Source organism: Saimiri boliviensis, chromosome 18 (genome assembly GCF_048565385.1).
Source record: "Saimiri boliviensis isolate mSaiBol1 chromosome 18, mSaiBol1.pri, whole genome shotgun sequence".
In the NCBI taxonomy this organism is placed as follows: Eukaryota; Metazoa; Chordata; class Mammalia; order Primates; family Cebidae; genus Saimiri; species Saimiri boliviensis.
Genome location: NC_133466.1, coordinates 16,177,668 through 16,195,834, shown reverse-complemented (window position 1 = coordinate 16,195,834; position 18,167 = coordinate 16,177,668). Strand labels below are relative to the sequence as shown.

Below are 18,167 nucleotides of genomic sequence, written 5' to 3'. Positions count from 1 at the left end.
TACACTGCTTGGTTGATAGGTACACCAAAATCTTGGAAATCAGCACTAAAGAACTTATTTGTGTAACTAAACACCACTTGTTTCCCCAAAACCTACTGAAGTAAAAAGAAAAAAGAAAACGAAATGCATGCAACTCTAGGGTAACATATTTGAAACCTAGAAAAAATAATTTCATTTACAAAGGTGGAAGTTGGCCAGGCATGGTGGCTCATGCCTGCAATCCCAGCACTTTGGGAGGTCAAGGTGGGTGGATAGCTTGAGCCCAAAAGTTAGAGACCAGCCTGGGCAACATAGTGAGACCCCATCTCTACAAAAAATACCCAAATTAACTGGGTGTGGGAAATTAAAATGATAGTCCAAAACTTCCCTTCTCAAAAAAGCACATCCAGATGGTTTCACAGGTGAGTTCTACCAAAATTTTAAGAAACAATGTATTTTCTGGCTCTACCACTTGGACCATGTAAGGTTATTTCACCTCTCTGAGCCTTGGTTTCTTCTGTAAAATGAAATTGTCACTGAATAAAGTGCTTAGCACAGTGCCTGGGTAGAAAGCATTCAGTAAATACTATCATTTCTACTATTTTTCCTACTTTTACTACTATTACAATTGCTATTTCTACTACTATCATTTCTGTATCTTTAGAGCCTCCTGAGTCCCTGATAGCTACTGATATTGGGGCAGAGATAAATCCATATATATATATATTTTTTGTTGTTGTTGTTGTTCGTTTGTGTTTTTGTTTTTTGTTTGTTTGTTTTTGGAGCCGGAGTCTCACACTATCACCCAGGCTGCAGTGCATTTCATGATCTCAGCTCACTGCAACCTCTTCCTCCCGGGTTCAAGCAACTCCTCTGCCTCAGCCTCCCAAGTAGCTGGGACTACAGGTGCGTGCCACCACTCCCAGCTAATTTTTTGTATTTTAGTAGAGACAAGGTTTCACCATGTTGGCCAGGAAGGTCTCAATATCCTGACCTCATGATCCACCCACCTCTGCCTCCCAAAGTGCTGGAATTACAGGCGTGAGCCACCATGCCCAGCCCCATCGATATTTTTAAATTTGACTTGTGGAAATAGATATTAGGGCTTGCAGGCATCAGAAATGTTTCTTAGCATGATAAAATCTGGAGAAAAAAAGCTTGAATTAATTCCAAAGTAAATCAGAAGTAATATTTGGTGGCACTACTAATGGAGCTGAATGAATTAGAAAATGTCAGTTATAAAAACTGACTGATCTGGGTATAAGAGTAAAATTCTTGTCCAGTTACAGTAAGTTAGAAAGAGAAACAGGGTGGGAAGAGTTCATTCTGGTCAGCGACTGTGTTCATACTGGCAGGAATAAGGAAGGACATTGCTAACAACGTGACTACTCTAAGCCCCAACATCTTTGCTTCTGTTCAGTAGAAAGCAAATTTCAATTGGAAGTTTGGCTTTGCATACAGTCACTGCTCAAAAAATGTTTATCAATTTTGGTCTGTTCAATTTAGCAAGTTCAATAGCATTGTCAACTTATCAATTAGGTCATTCAGGATTTGTCACCCTTCTTTGGATAGCCAACATTTCCAAAATTGACTGGTTTACTAATATCAGATCCTCAGACTGTAAAGGCTCTACTAACAAAGTGAAATTCACAGCAGGGGTTTGTGTTCCTTATTATGAACAAATAAAAGCAAATTTGCATTATAATCACTCTCTACAAAGACATGGTGACCAAACTACCTTTCCAGAAGCTTGACTTGAAAATTTAGTGGGATATTTATTGAGAACAAGAGAGATGAACACCTAAACAGGCTGGAAACCATATGCGGATAAATGCCCGAGTTCATAGCAAAATGGTTGGCAAGAGAAAGAATGCTACTGTGAAATACACAGAAAATTCGTTTATAAATTTTCCCACCAAAGTTTCACTTCAAAAAACAAACAGTGCAGACTAGTCAGTGTTTCAGAATGGAAAAAGAGTGTACCTTAGGAACTAGTTTAGGAGGATATTTTAGTTCTCTTGCTTTGTTTTTTCAGTCAATCATGTGACTATTTTGTATATTTCCTTTCCTTGGGGAAATATTCTAACTCTGATCCAGTGTTTTTTAAAAGCTATTATATCATTTGCAAAATATCTTTGGTTTGCGAATTTACAAAATGTTCTTAACCTCAGAGAAAATAAATAAGTTAGAGAAAATTAAAATAAGTCAAAATCATTAAGTACATTTTTTGAAATCCCTCAAGTGTAGGAAGAATGTAGGTGGAACAGAACAACAGTCAGGCTTGGGCCAGAACCTAGAGAAATCTCCACAGATGTCAAAAATGATTTCATATGAAGAGTTGCGTTCTTTTTTTCTTTAGAACTTCTACAAAAGCAGAGGAAGAGTTAGAAAAAAAAAAAAAAAAAACACGAAGAAGGAAAGCTTATCAGAATTCAAGGTTTGGCAAGAATACTTTCCAAAGCCCATCCAACCTGCCATCAACAATAATTCAATTTCAGTCAAATCAAGGAGAAGGTGTCATGCTGGGTGCTGAGCTTGTACAGAAGTATGAACAAGACTGTATTCTCACCCACACAAGCTGTTTAAGATGATGAAGCTGGGTTAAAGATGAAAAATAATACTATAATATGTTATGAGATCACAATATTATAGAGAGGATTTTCAAGCCATCTTATCCCAGAAGTTTAAGTGAGAGGAGTTCTACCTCTCACCTGTTTAAGTCCTTCCTATCCCTCAAGGGCAGCTTTAGTCCCACATCTGGTTCAGACTCTCGAAAACTTTCCAGCCCATTGCTGTTTACATCACAGATGTGATGCCATTATAAACACCTCTTGATTTGGGTTATAAAAACAGGTAAGAAGTGCATGTTACTCTGAGGGAGAAGACAGCATAGTATGCAGAGGCAACAGAACAAGCGGCCAAGAGAACAGATTTCAGGGCCAGCTGACTTTGCTACAAATCCCAGGATCACCACTGGGCAACATTGAAAAAGTTACTTAAGCTTTCTAAGCCTTAGTTTCCCCATTTGCAAAATGGGAATGTTAATAGTTTCTACCTCATGGAATTGTGAGGATCAAATGAGGCAGCAATTGTACTTAAAATAGTAGGAGGCAGTCCAGGCGTGGTGGCTCACACCTGTTATCCCAGCACTTTGGGAGGCTGAGGTGGATGGATCACTTAAGGTCAGGAGTTCACGACCAGCCTGGCCAATGTGGGGAAACCCTGTCTCTACTAAAAATACAAAAAAATAGCTGAGTGTGGTGGTGCACGCTTGTAATCCCAGCTACTTGGGTGGCTGAGGCAGGAGAATCGCTGGAACCCAGGAGGTAGAGTCTGCAGTGAGCTGTGATCGTGCCACTGTACTCTAGCCTGGGCAACAGAGTGAGACTCTGTCTTAAAAAAAAAAAAAAAAAATACTAGGGGGCACAGTCAAGCACTGTGGCACATGCCTATAATCCCACTTACTTGGAAGGCCAGGGTGGGAAGATGAGCTTAGCCAGGAGTTTGAGTCCAGACTAAGCAACATAGTAAGAACCTGTCTCTAAAGAAAAAATGAGGGAGACAGAGGATGAATATTAGACATATAAATGTTTGTTGGTTATGACTAATGTTCATCCATGCATTCCACAAATGTTTCTTAGGTACCTTTTCTCTGCAAGATGTTGTTCTAAGCACTAGATCCCAACAGTGAATAAAACAGACAAAATTCCAGACTTCATGGGGTCTCCATTCATATAGCAATCAGAAAACAAGCTCTATTGGGAAAGAGAGCATGTAAAATATCATTTTGTATTTCCCATGGTGCTTTACACAAAATAGACAACAAGTCTGGGAAGGAATTCTAGGTAGAAGAAGGAAGACATGCTTGGAAAATCTTATACTCCTGGGCAAAGAAAGAAACAATTATGTGAACAAACCAACTGTATCCCATGAAGGTCTTCTAGAATCTAGTCCTTAAATATTTCATAAAATTCAACTCCTTGGCAATTTAAGATAGAATGAATTACGCAAAGTTTCCACTGCACCATGACACACCTTGCTCACGTGACAGAGGAGTGCATGGCACGGAACACACTTCTGGATTGTGATGTTCAGCCAGGTGACCTCAAGTAACTTGTGTTTCATGGTCTTTCAGTCTGGAACAAGATTGGCTCCTTGATCTTAGAGCTACAGGTTAGCCATGTAGCTAGCGTGACTGCAGGAAGCCAGGGAGGCTCGGGATGCCTAGCTAAGGAGTTTCACTTCTTTAAGACATGGGTTACTATTAAAACACATTCTTCTAGGACAGTTCATCGTTTGGGCTATTAACAGTTACTCAGTCTTCACAGAAATAAGGACCAGATATATTCTTTTTTTAAAAAAAGAACTTTGGCCAGGCACAGTGGTTCATGCCTATAATCCCAGCATTTTGGGAGGTCAAGGAAGGCAGATCACTTGAGGTCAGGAGTTCGAGACCAGACTGAGAAACATAGTGAAATACTCTCTCCAGCAAAAAAAAAAAAAAAAAAAAAAAAAAAAATTAGCCAAGCATGGTGGCACATACCTGTAGTCTCAGCTACTCGGGGAGACTGAGACAGGAGAATAGCTTGAACCCAGGAGGCACAGGTTGCAGTGAGCTGAGATCATGCCCCTGCACTCTACCCTGGGCAACAGAGCAAGGCTCCACCTTAAAAAAGAAAAAAAGTAGAGAAACAAAGAAATTCAGCCTAGTAGTAAAAATAGTTTTGTTCATTGTAGGCAACTGGAAGCTACAACTTCACACACATCTACAGTCTTAACAGCAAGTTTTTAGAATTGTAGAAAAACTTAGAGGTAGCTTGAAAAAATACTAGGTTAGGAGGTCAAGAGACCTGGGTTCTAGTTTTGACTAAGTAAGCTGACTGAACTTAAACAACAAAAATAATTCTCAGGCCCCAGTTCCCACATCTATAAAATGAGAGTTCTTAGGTATCCCTTCCATCTTTATTTTAAGTACTCATGAAATAATTAACCATCATATGCCCACCTCTTTCAGACAATATTTAGAACAAAAACCTTGTATGATAGTGTCTTCATCTGTTTTGTTCTACTACAACAAAAGATCTGAAACTGGGTAATTTGTAAAGAACAGTATTTTATTTTCTCACAATTCTAGGGACTGGGAAGTCCAAGAGCAATGCATCAGCATTTGGTGTCTGGTGAGGGCTTTTCTGCTGTGTCCTTATATAAGGAAAGTCAGAAGGTCAAGAGAGACTAACTCCCTCCATCAAGTCCTAGTTTGATGGCATTAATCTATTTATAAGGGCAAAGCCCTCATGATCCAAACACCTCCCAAAGGGACTCACCTTTCAGCACTGTTATATTGGGGATTGAGTTTTCAGTACATGAATTTGGGGAAAACATTCAACCACGGCAGATAGTTATATCTGACACTGAGGAGATTAAAGCTCAAAGCAGCTCATTTATTTACCCAAGGCTATGGGATATGGGGCAAAGGTATGATTTAAGATTATCTGCCAACTAAGTCACATCCTCTTCCTCCCAAAGTAAAGGTGCCTTTAATTTGCTAGTTTATAAAATGGCTCTGGGTTTTAAAAGAAAGAATGACAATGACAAAAAATCTCATTGCCTACTTGACCATTTAAGATTCACTCTGCTCTGTCACTTACCTACAGGGCAATTTCTTTGTGGTTACATTTCTGAGGTGAATAGTTACAAAGTTAAGTCTTACCTAGAGAGAGTATCTGAGTTTCATTGAACGGACATTCAGAAGATTTGCTCTCAAGTAAAGGAGACCTTTATTTTCCTTCCACTTGTGTCCCAGTGATTGTGAAGAAGTATAATCAGAAAGTAAGATGGCATGCAGATCTAACTTATCCATAACAAACTCTCAAGGACTGTCATATCATTCATTGTGCCAGTCACACCTTAGCAAAAGGAACCTGTCCACCCATTCCCCTCACTAAAGGGTAGCCTTCTTTTCTTCTTCTTCCCTTTTTTTTTTTTTTTTTTTTTTTTTTGAGATGGAGTTTTGCTCTTGTTGCCCCGGCTGGAGTGCTATGGTGCGATCTCAGCTCACTGCAACCTCTACCTCCTGGGTTCAAGCAATTCTTCTGCCTCAACCTCCCAAGTAGCTGGGATTACAGGCATGTGCCACCACACCCGGCTAATTTTTCAGACTTTTAGTAAAGATGAGGTTTCTCCATGTTGGTCAGGCTGGTCTCAAATTCCTGACCTCAGATGATCCACCCACCTCAGCCTCCCAAACTGCTGGGATTACAGGCGTGAGCCACCATGCCCAGCCAAGGGTAGCCTTCCTAATGAACATCTTTAATTAGATTAGGAGTAAAGGCCTGTCTGTTCCAACACCAGCCAATCCATAAACTAGTCATTGGGCTAAAATGTGACCTGGCCAATAAGTCTGTGCCCAAACCGGCCAGAATGCCTGTTTCAGGAGCCTGAATTGTGAAATACAGAAAACACAAGTCCTTTGGTAGCCAAGGGAGCACAGAGAAGACAAAAGATGCACCGTGGCTTCATATTAAAATTGGGTGCTCAGAGTGAAATTAATGGAGTTCTGCTTCTGAGGATCCCAGACTTGTCATGGATTCCAAATCATTTCCCCCTTTCTGTTCTATCTCCACAGAAATTGTTCTATTACAAATCCTGCTGTTGGATTTTTAAGAGATGATCTTTCTCAATAATACGTGTGTGCATATGCGTGTGTGTGTGTGTGTGTATCATAATGATATGCTAAAATTCTTTTAATTGTTGGAATAGGTGACTATTCTTTAAAACCAAAAGAACTAAATAAAACTCTGTGTAACTATTTTATTAACTATATATTGTAATTCTACTCTGTTAAATAACACAAATTAGTAGGGATTTGGTACCTGGTCTGCCAATTCCAAGGCCTAATTTCTAATTCCTGCATTATACCACCTGAATTTTTTTTTCTACTCCAGCTGGCTCAATTATAATCATTTAGATCAGAATTCGGTAGGTCCTTCCAGTAAGAGACATCTAGTACCCGACTTACCTCTCAGCCCAAAGACTACCATCTTCTAAGACCAATTCCATATTGTTGGGGTTGAATTTTAAGCATTTTGTTTTAATCTATCTATAACTTCTATACCACTAAGAAGCTGAAATATTTTAAGTCTGATAAACTTATATGTAAAGATATATGGTATTGATCATTTATAAAAGCAATGACTGCTCTGCCAGTAGGGCAAACAGGCTTCTCTTTAGAGACTTCTTTGCTCACCTAAAGAAAATTGACCAATAAAGTTAAGCTGGAGGGTTTCTAACCTCTGACTTATTCAAGGCACTCAGCTTTGTTGATTTTGCTTCCATCAACAGTAATGAGTTCTACATACCTTAGAAAAAAACAAAGCACTTGGTTATTTCCCAGATTCTCACTCTCAATGTTTCTACCCCTCCTAGCTTATCTGATGCTTGGAGGAATCCTTCTTCACATTTTTTAATTTAATGTTAGCATTTCCTTCTTTGGCTCATTAACTGCCCTCTTGTGCAGGTTAGCCAATGACCCTAAAAGAGGTCTCCGGTTACTCTGCAAGGGTGATGAGCAATTCTCACCCTGCACTCCGGCCAACAAAAATGTTGTGCCATTTTACAAGCAGCAGAAGTCCCAGAAGGCCACACAGTTCCATGGCCTGATATATGCAGAGGAATAATAAAAAAGTTTATGGCTCTGAGGAAACCAATCAATCCCAGGAGTGCCTCAAGGCAGGTAAAGCTGGTGTGTCCTCACTCAGCCTCCTGCCTTGACAACTTTAACTGGGAACACTTAAACTTGAAGTGCATGGTCTGTAAATATAAAAACAGTCCTGGATTTGAGATAAACACATGCACCAGATTCTACCTATATGCATTCGTAGCTAACTGTATCTTATCTTAGAAATCAAGGGAATTGTTTATTAAAGCTAAGTTAATGAATGGGATATTTTTATATTCTTGCAAAGCCAAGAAATATACACTCTACTACCCATTGGGAAAAAGACAGCATGTTTGCTAATGGAAGTCCAGTTAGGATGTTAGCCTCTAATAGCTGACTTCTATCCTATCCAAGTGCTCTTTCAAAAGTTTTCTCTACTTCCTGATAACTTTTTTTTTTTTCTCCTTTCAAGACGGTCTAACTCTGTTGCTCAGGCGGAAGTGCAGTGGCATGACCATGGCTCACTACAGCCTCGACTTCCTAGACTCAATCAATCCTCCCACCTCACCTACCAAGTAGCTGGGACTACAAGCACACACCATCACACCCTGCTAATTTTTTTGTATTTTTTGTAGAGACAGAGTTTTACCATGTTGCCCCGGCTGGTCTCAAATTCCTGGGCTCAAGTGATCCACCTGGCCCTGATAACTTTTCTGTATATATACCACAATGATAAATGTACACAGGGATTTGTCAGGAAGTGGGGAAGCATTTCAGAGGTTACTATTTCATTAAAACACCTCAAGTGGTCAATATTCACACCAATTAGTAGACTCGGCCCACAGATGCATGTGGCAGCCCTTACAAAATAAAGTAAAAAACTGGTTATGGGTCGGGGGAGGGATGATCCAAATAAGTTAGAGAAATCCTTCCACTAATAATCATTTATGACACTTATTTACTTACTGAAATTATAAACTTTGTATAAATTTTCTTTTTTTCTTGCCTTTTTTTTTTTTTTCGGAGACAGAGTCTTGCTCTATCTCCCAGGCTGGAGCACAGTGGCATGATCTCAGCTCACTGCAACCTCTGTCTCCTGGGCTCAAGTAATCCTCCTCCCTCAGCCTCCCAAGCAGCTGGGATTACAGGCATGCACCACCATACCCAGTTAATTTTTGTACTTTTAGTGAAGACAGGGTTTCACCATGTTGGCCAAGCTGGTCTTGAACTCCTTGCCTCAAGCCTCACCCACCTCAACCTCCCAAAGTGCTGGGAATTACAGGTGTGAACCACCAGGCCAGCATAAATTTTCTTAATAGATATTTTTTCATGCTGAGTGTCAAACCATGAGTTTTATGTCCTAGGTGATATTTAGCATTCCCTAAATGGTATGGAGTACCCAGAAGGCACTTTTTTTGTCTTTTACAAAACAGTCATCACTTTACTATATGTGTGTGTGTGGGTGTGTGTATATGTGTATATGTGTATATATATGTATATACACACACACACATATATATGTGTATATATATGTGTGTGTATATATATGTGTATATATATGTATATACACACATATATATGTGTATATATATGTGTGTGTATATTGTGTATATATATATGTATATATATGTATATACACATACACACATATACGTGTGTATTTATGTGTGTGTATATATATGTGTGTATATATGTGTGTATATGTGTGTGTATATGTGTGCATGTGTGTGTGTATGTGTGTGTGTGTGTGTGTGTGTGTGTGTGTATGCCCCATCAGTGACAGCCTACAGGGCATCCTCATCACCTGCAATGTGAATGAGCACAAGTGCGTGGAGGCCTACAATCTGCTCAACGCATACGGCGACGACATGTATAGACTATGTATATACATATATATACACATATATATACACATACACACATATATATGTATATATATATATATACACACATATATATATACCCACACATACATATATATAGTAAAGTGATGAATGTTTTGTAAAAGACATATATATATATATATACATATGCATATATATATATATACATATACGTATATATATATATACACATGCCTAATATACACATATATGGTTTTTTCCACATTGAACTCTAAGGTAATCACCACACAAATGATAATTGCTTTCGGATCATGTTTAGTTTCCTAAGATTTCTTGATCAAACAAGCATGAATCTGATCCAGGAAACTGCACTGGCTAGATGCCTTCATAAAACACTAACAGGATTTCAGACGAAATTTGTTTCTTCGAAAAGAGAAAGATAGGATGTCCATGAAGCCTTTGTGAGAAGACAAAAACACTTAAGTGATTCAAAACCACCCTTATGGTTTGGAGGTAAAAAGGCATATGTGGCCTGGTGCAGTGGCTCACGTCTCTAATCCCAGCATTTTGGGAGGCCGACGTGGGCAGATAACCTGAGGTCAGGAGTTCAAGACCAACCTGGTCAACATGGCAAGACCCTGTCTCTACTAAAAAATACAATAATTAGCTGGGCATGGTGGTACGCACCTGTAATCCCAGCTACTCAGGGAGGCTGAGGCAGGAGAATTGCTTGAACCCGGAAGGCAGAGGTTGCAGTGAGCCGAGATTGCGCCACTGCACTCTAGCCCGGGCGACAGAGCAAGACTCCATCTCAAAACAAAAACAAAAACAAAAACAAAAACAAAAAAAGGCACATGTATCCCAAATGTTGAAGCCATCATGCTTCTTCTGTTCATATTCCTAAACCATGTAGAAGTTCGCAGGGAGGTGAGGATGCCACAGCAGCAGAGAAACGTTTCTCTTTCTTCTCAGCTCGCCCACACCATGGCGGCCCCCAGTCCTGCAGCCTATTCAGCCTGGCTACAGGAAGTGCAAAGGCAAGGCTCAATTTGTGCTGGCCAAGCGGGCTGGGGGCTGCAACACCAGCGGGCCCCATCAGCGAGAGCCGGGGCTGCAGGGCACGCTCGTCACCTGCAACGTGAACGAGTGCAAGTGTGTGGAGGCCTACAGTCTGCTCAACGCATACGGCGGCGTTTATGGACCAGAAAAGTTTCCAGACAAGGATCAGCAGCCCTCTGGAAGTGAGGGAGAAAGCGACGTAGAGGATGCCTTGAAGAAAGAAGTTGGTGACATTAAGCCATGAGGCCTCTACAGAGATGAGGCAACGAAGATGCCAGTCAGTGGAAAGTGGAGCAAATAACATCATCTTCATCAAGACACTTGGGATAGAACCCAAGAAACTGGTACATCATATTCTCCAGGATATGTACAAAACCAAGAAGGAGACTCCAGTTATTCTACAATGTTACCCATCTCAGGCACATGGAAGGCTTTTTTAGAAGACATGAGAAAATACGGAGAAACATGTGTGGAACTCTGGTTTAAAGCTCCAAAGGGGTATTTCAGATTATGTACATTTAAAAAAAAAAAAAAAAAAAAAAAAGGAAAGAGAGAAATCCTGATGTTGATGTTACAGCACACTGCTTTCCTCACAGAGATGCTGATATCAAAAACTTGAAGATACAGTGACAACCTGAATACTCCTACAAAACTGGTTACCCGTATCAAAGACCCATTTATGCAAAAATGTTAAAAAAACAAAACCAAAACACCCCAAACAAAAGCCTGGACGAACAGCACACAAACCTCCTACACCATGCAGATATCCAGTGGCTTATCAGAGGACAAGTTCCCTACAGGATATTTGAGTTGAAAGGTGAATTGCCAGAATACCCACAAGAAAACAGCCAGCTTTTGCTGAGTGCTTCGGAAATTAAAAAATACTACAGAAACCAGCCTATTTAGCAGATGTTTTTTGTCACATGAACAAATGAACAAGTCTCTGAAAGGTTCTGGAGAAAAAGTGTTTTCTTAAAGTGAAAAGAGTCTTAGATCTAAAAGGAAACTGACTTGCCACCTTGCCAGAGAAATTCTTGAAATTTTTCTGCAGCTACTTGAACTTGAAAATGAAGGGTACAACTCTCAAATCTTGCTATAACCCAGCTGGAGGAACCACAAAACCCAATTAAATAGCATCTTCTCTCCTTTTCTCAGCACTAGTGTATGACTGTATGAGGAACCCTTTCTCCAAATCTACTCAGCTTGAAATTTTCTCTCTGAAGGAAGAGAATGAACTCAGCCCTAGACTGACAGTCTTAGATTTCTGTGAAATAAGAATATTCTTCAACTTAATGTTCATACTCACATACCACAAGGGTTCCCTGCAGGGGTTTCCAAATTTGAAAGTTATTTCAGGCATATTTTTGGGTAAAACAATTGAAAAAGGTAGACACCCACAGTCTGCAAAGAAAATTGTCCAGATTAAAAATATTAAGGAGCTATAAAGTTAGCTGGTGGAAATGGGCTTATCCTTAAGTGTTAAAAAGTTAGGAAGTAGGCCGGCCGCGGTGGCTCAAGCCTGTAATCCCAGCACTCTGGGAGGCTGAAGCGGGTGGATCACGAGGTCAAGAGATCAAGACCATCCTGGTCAACATGGTGAAACCCCGTCTCTACTAAAAAAAAAAAAAAAAATACAAAAAACTAGCTGGGCGTGGTGGCGCGTGCCTGTAATCCCAGCTACTTAGGAGGCTGAGGCAGGAGAATTGCCTGAGCCCAGGAGGCGGAGGTTGCGGTGAGCCGAGATCGCGCCATTGCACTCCAGCCTGGGTAACAAGAGCGAAACTCCGTCTCAAAAAAAAAAAAAAAAAAAAAGTTAGGAAGTAGTAAAAACGTTAGGCTTCCTGCACAAGTGGCTATGTTTATTTAATACCTAGTGAATATGGGACTATATTCTTATCCTCCTAGCTAGTGCTTCTGTTTGGTAAACCAGACAAGAACGATTTGAGAGAGGCAAAGAGAATAGGCAGGACCTTCTTTCTATAGCCTTACATATTTAGAATGTTAATTCTTAATGATGTTGAAGTTACCTTGAAAGGATTGTTAAGAGGATTGTTAATGATCATTTAGGAGAATAGGGAGGATAGGATTTTGGTGCCTTCTTCAGCAGACTTGCTCCAAGACAAAGATTGTTTTATTTTTACAGCACAAGACAAAAGGTTCAGAAAAAACTGGCCATCTGCCTACGGAACATACAACTCTGTGGAACTAAGTTGTCTTTACTTTCGGAAAGCTGCTACTCTATAGAAAAATTTTGATTTCATAGTTTGTTTTTCATTGCTTTTTACATTGATTTGTATTTGGTAAAGCTTGGTTGTCATACAATCTGTTCTTTCCTGACTGCAAAATCCTGGGTTCGGTTGTAATCTTAACTCATTGAAAGACTTGTTTTCAGGTTTATCAACTTTATTTTCACTGACATTTGAGCATGTTATTTTATACATGACAGGATTCTGGGGTAGGAAGTGAGTGCTTTTTATTCTCTTTTAGTTTTTTTTTTTTTTTTCTTTTTAAAAAATTACGTCAGCTAAAAAAATAAAACTGCAATCTTGTGGTTTAGAAAATTTGTTTAGCTCTGAAGAGGAAGGAATGTTAAACTACATATTTTAAAACATGTTTCTCTAAGGTTAAACATGATTTTCAAATGTTATTTTTACTTGTATTTTGCTTTTGGTACAGCCAAATATTGAGCTTGTTTCTTGATGGTTCCCGATATTTCCAGAGAAATCAAAATAAATTTGTTCTTCCCCCCACTCCCCCAAAAAAGAAGTTCACCGCTGGTCTAGGAAGCTCTAACTTAATCATTCCTTTGGTAGCATCGTCTATTCCTAACCAGACACACGTGTTAATGAAGCCACAAGTTTTAGGTTTTTCCTAATGGCTTCAATTGAGTGATTTCTATCCAAGCAAGCTGCCTTCTGTTTTTTAATTCTATGTCTCCCCTGTAAGTATTCTTACACTGAAGGAAAAAAATATGTTTTCATTTTACAAAAAAAAAAAACCTAAATTGAGGTTTTAATAGTAGCAATGTCTTCATAGTTACAGACTACCTTTCCTTCCTTTAAAAAAAAAAAAAAAGGCAACAAAACATGCACAAAGATCACTTTCCCCCACCTCAGAAAACCCTGCCTCTCTCCATCCAAAAACGCCACCTTTGAGCTGCCAACAGGATTTCTCACAATCCCTTAGGCATTCCTCCAGATATTTTTTCAAAGTCTGACTTAACTCACCACAATTTAACTTGAGATTTGTAGAGGTCAGCCTCTAGCAGAATATGACTACAAAAAATGGACGTACTAGTTTTAAAATGCATAAAATATATATAAATAAATCCATTAACTCTCAACTGCAGCAGTCTAATCATTAATCTATCAATTTACATAACCTAGGTTATATTAATTTCATCATTACATAGAATTCATCTGTTTAGAGCAACATCGTCCAATAGAAATGAAATACAACCCACATATGTAAGTTTTCTATAACAGCATTCATAAAGTTTAAAAAGTTAAAATTAAATTTAATAATATACTTTATTTAACCCAATATGTCCAAACTGGGATCATTTCAACATGTGATCAATGTTTTTAAATTATCGCCAGGCTCAGTGGCTCACACCTGTAATCCTAGCACTTTGGGAGGCGGAGGCAGGTGGATCACTTGAGGTCAGAAGTTTAAGACCAGCCTGGGAAACATAGTGAAACGCTGTCTCTACTAAAAATACAAAAATTAGCCAGGCATGGATGTGTGCCTGTAGTCCCAGTTACTTGGGAGGCTGCGGCAGGAGAATTGCTTGAACCAGGAGGAGGAGGTTGCAGTGAGCCAACATGGCATTACTGCACTCCAGCCTAGGTAGCAGAGAGACTCTGCCTCAAAAAAAAAAAAAAAAAAAAAAAAAAAAAAATTAAATTATGAAGGTATTTTGCACTCTTCTTTGCAAAATCCAGAGTGAATCTTACACTTGTCGCACATCTCATTATATTCCCTTTCCAGGGCACCGTAGCTCCAGGGTGGGTGGAGAGTGCAGGTCTAGAAGGTGCAGGGTTAAAGGACTGGACAAACGCTCTGTGAACACTACCAGTTCTACCAGTCTTCAATGTGCCAACAGATGTCAGAAGGTTAAATTAGTCTCTTACATCCACTTACGTTTGTCTATTTAGAGATTTGACAACTATGTGTAAAGTTTAAATTGCTTTTAAATTGATATTAGTTAAGAAAATAAATTCCTTAAGAAAATAAAATCTGTTGATTTGCTGTATTCATCTCCTACTGCTACTATAACAAATTATCACAAATTTATTGGCTTAAAACAACACATATTGAATATCTTACAGTTCAGGAGATCAGAAGTCTAAAATGGGTTGGCACGGCTGCGTTCCTCTGGATGCGCTGGGGGGAATCCATTTCCATGCCTTTTCCAATTTCTAGAGGTGGCCTGTATTCCTTGGCTCAGGGCCCCTTCATCGGCCTTCAAAACAAAACCAGCAGCATATCATCAACTCTCTCTCTCTCTGTGTCTGTCTGTCTCTCCATCTCTCTCTGTCTCCCCATCTGTCTCTCTCTCATTCCTCATTCTCTCTCTCTCTCTCTCTCTCTCTCCCCCCCCCCCTCCTCAAACATCATACTTCTATCTTACTTCTGACTCTCTTCCTCCCTCATAGGAGGAGCCTTCTGATAACATTGAACCCACCTGGTTAATCCAGGACACCCTCCCCATATCAAGATCCTTATCTTAATCAGGTGTGCAAACTCTTTTGCCTAAGGTATCATATTCACAGGTTCTGGGGATTAGGATGTGAATATCTTTGGAGGGTCACAACAGACAGAACTGTCTACCACAGTGAAATAGTCTCACATGCTCAGCTCAGATGTACAGGTGAGATTTTGTCACATCTATAGTTATAGCTATGGCAAAAACTAGCTATGCCCTAGATCAGTGGTCCCCAGCCTTTTTAGCACCAAGGACCAGTTTCCTGAAAGACAATTTTTCCATGCTCAGGAGGTGGAGGGGATAGTTTCAGGACAAAACTGTTCCACTTCAAATCATCAGGGATTAATTAGAATCTCATAAGGAGCACACCACCTATATCCCTCGCATGCACAATTCACCACAGGGTTCATGCTCTTATGAGAATCTAACGCCGCCGCAGATCTGACAGGAGGCGGAGCTCAGACAGTAATGCCCATTCACCTGCCACTCACCTCCTGCTGTCCCGCCCAGTTATTAACAGGCCACAAAGTAATACCGGTCCATGGTCCGGGGATTCTGGACCCTTGTCCTGGGTGACTCTTTATTTCAAGCAATATTTCATAAAAATTAACATGTAGAATAAATGTTAGACACATGCTTGGCATTTGTGTTTAGTGAGTGAATGTCACAGTTTCTTCAATTTAAATATATATGCTTAGGGAAAGTCAAGAGAGTAGGCATATGAGCTGAATCTGGAAAAAAGACTCTTTAGCTGTATGTTACCTATTTTTTAAGCTGCTGTTCCAAATTTGCCAGGGAAAATCTTCACCTTCACACTCAAGTAATTAGTACCACATTTAGCACGGAGTGTAATTTCTTACAAAGATTTGAGAAACTCTTTTAGAAGAATTTACTCTTTGCTAAATATATGTGATGAAGTAAAAAATCTTAAATCAACAAATATTCAATAAGAATATTATAAGGAAGGCACAGTGCCCAGTTCAAAATGTACCATAACTTAAATCATAATTTAACTTTCTTAAGAATAACGAGTACTTTTTAAATTTCCCTTACTTAGCAAATCAGTGAAAGCAAACAGGTAATTTTACTTACAAACTGTTCATTGATACCACTCGAATACTGCCCTTTAATGCCTTCTCTTCAATTTAACCTTATTTGGAGGTTCTATTTACACACTGAAAGAGAAAATTGAGGCAACAATTCCAGTTTGAAAACATGTGTTCCCAAACTGCCTGGGCCAGCATCTGAGGTTGCACCATCCCTGTGTGCTCAGCCTCCAAGTCTCTTGTCCTAGGAGAATGGACAGATGCACTTTGACTTGTGGTGAGGTTATGTCACAATAAACTAGTTATAAATTGAAAATATATTGTTTAAAACGCATTTAATATACCGAATCTACAGATTATCATAGTTTAGCCTAACCTTCTTGAAATGTGCTCAAAATACTTACATTAGCAGAGATGGGCAACATTACCTAACACAAAGCGTATTTTATAATAAAGTGTTGAATATCTCATGTAATTTTTTGAATATTATACTGAAAGTAAAAAGACAGATGGCTAAGATGACTATATGCGTACTCAAATTACAGTTTCTACTGAATGCTTTTCACTTTTGCACCATCAGAAAGTCAAAAAAAAGCTTAAGTGGAACCATTGTTAGGTTGAGGACCATTTCTATTCCTCAGCTCAGGCTGCCATAACACAATACCATAGACTGGGTGGCTTAAACCACAGACGTTTATTTCCACAGCGTGGAGGCTGGAAGTCTGAGATTAAGACACCAGCATGGTCAGAGCTACACCCCTCTTTCTGGCTTGCAGATGGCCGCCTTCTCACTATGTCCTCACAGTGGCAGAAAGAGAGACACAGCAAGCTCTCTGATGTCGCTTCTTTTAAGAGTACTAATCCCATCATGAGGGCGTGGCGTCATCTAAACTTAATTATCTCCCAAAGGTCCCATCTACAAATACCATGACATTGGGGGTTAAAGCTTCAAAATATGAATTTTACAGGGTTGTAATTCAGTCCATAGCACAGAATATGCAGCACCTAGGCAAAAAAGGGGTTCAGGGCGATGGACCTAATCTGGCAAACTCGATCATCTTTTCTCATCCTCTGGCTTTCCTCGTGGCTTCCTACAGATGCTCCAGGCTGTGGGGAGAAGAGTAAATATGATTACTGCTGAAAGCTCGTTTCTCAGGTTCTCTAAATATGCGTTCGATGCGCAACCCTCAAAGGGAATTTTCTACCCAAAACTGTAGCTCTGTAGCTTAACAATTATATTTTTGAAATGATGTCTAGGGAGACTGAGTTTTCTTAAGTAACATCTCTAAGGAGAAACCAAATGCCTAGCTAGCAGGATGACTTTCTTGCCTAATTTTACTTTTTAAAATAGTTTTACTTTCCTTGAAATAGTACTAAATAGGGTATAGTTTTACAAGCCAGGGGGAAGACTCACTTACCAATTCTTGAACTAAAATAGCACTGTGCCGAAAAGAAACGTAGATGATGAGTATATATAATCACTGCTTTCATGAAAACTCAATTCTAGAAAAGCACTAAATTGCATTCATTGTCTAATGAGAAAGAGCAATGTTCACTGCAGCACTGTTTACAGTAGCAAAGACCTGGAACCAACCCAAATGCCCATCAATGATACACTGGACAGGGAACATGTGGCACATATACACCATGGAATACTATGCAGCCATAAAAAACGATGAGTTCATATCCTTTGTAGGGACATGGATGAACCTGGAAACCATCATTCTCAGCAAACTGACAGAAGAACAGAAAATCAAACACCGCATGTTCTCACTCACAGGTGGGTGTTGAACAATGAGAACACATGGACACAGGGAGGGGAGCATCACACAGTGGGGTCTGTTTGGGGGGGAAATAGGGGAGGGACAGTAGGG

General features: G+C 39.6%; 1 long non-coding RNA gene and 1 pseudogene across 2 annotated transcripts in view; one reads left to right on the top strand and one right to left on the bottom strand.

The window, feature by feature from the left end:
• Nucleotides 1-16,174, bottom strand: part of LOC141582042 (uncharacterized) — a 628,742-nt gene extending 612,568 nt beyond the window's left edge. For both annotated transcript variants that reach the window (XR_012514892.1, XR_012514893.1), the window contains exon 1: nt 14,869-16,174. This is a non-coding gene — a long non-coding RNA (uncharacterized LOC141582042). The remainder of the gene's footprint in view (nt 1-14,868) is intronic.
• On the top strand, nt 4,006-14,696 carry LOC101030519 (THUMP domain-containing protein 1 pseudogene; annotated as a pseudogene).
• Nucleotides 16,175-18,167: the final 1,993 nt, after the last annotated feature.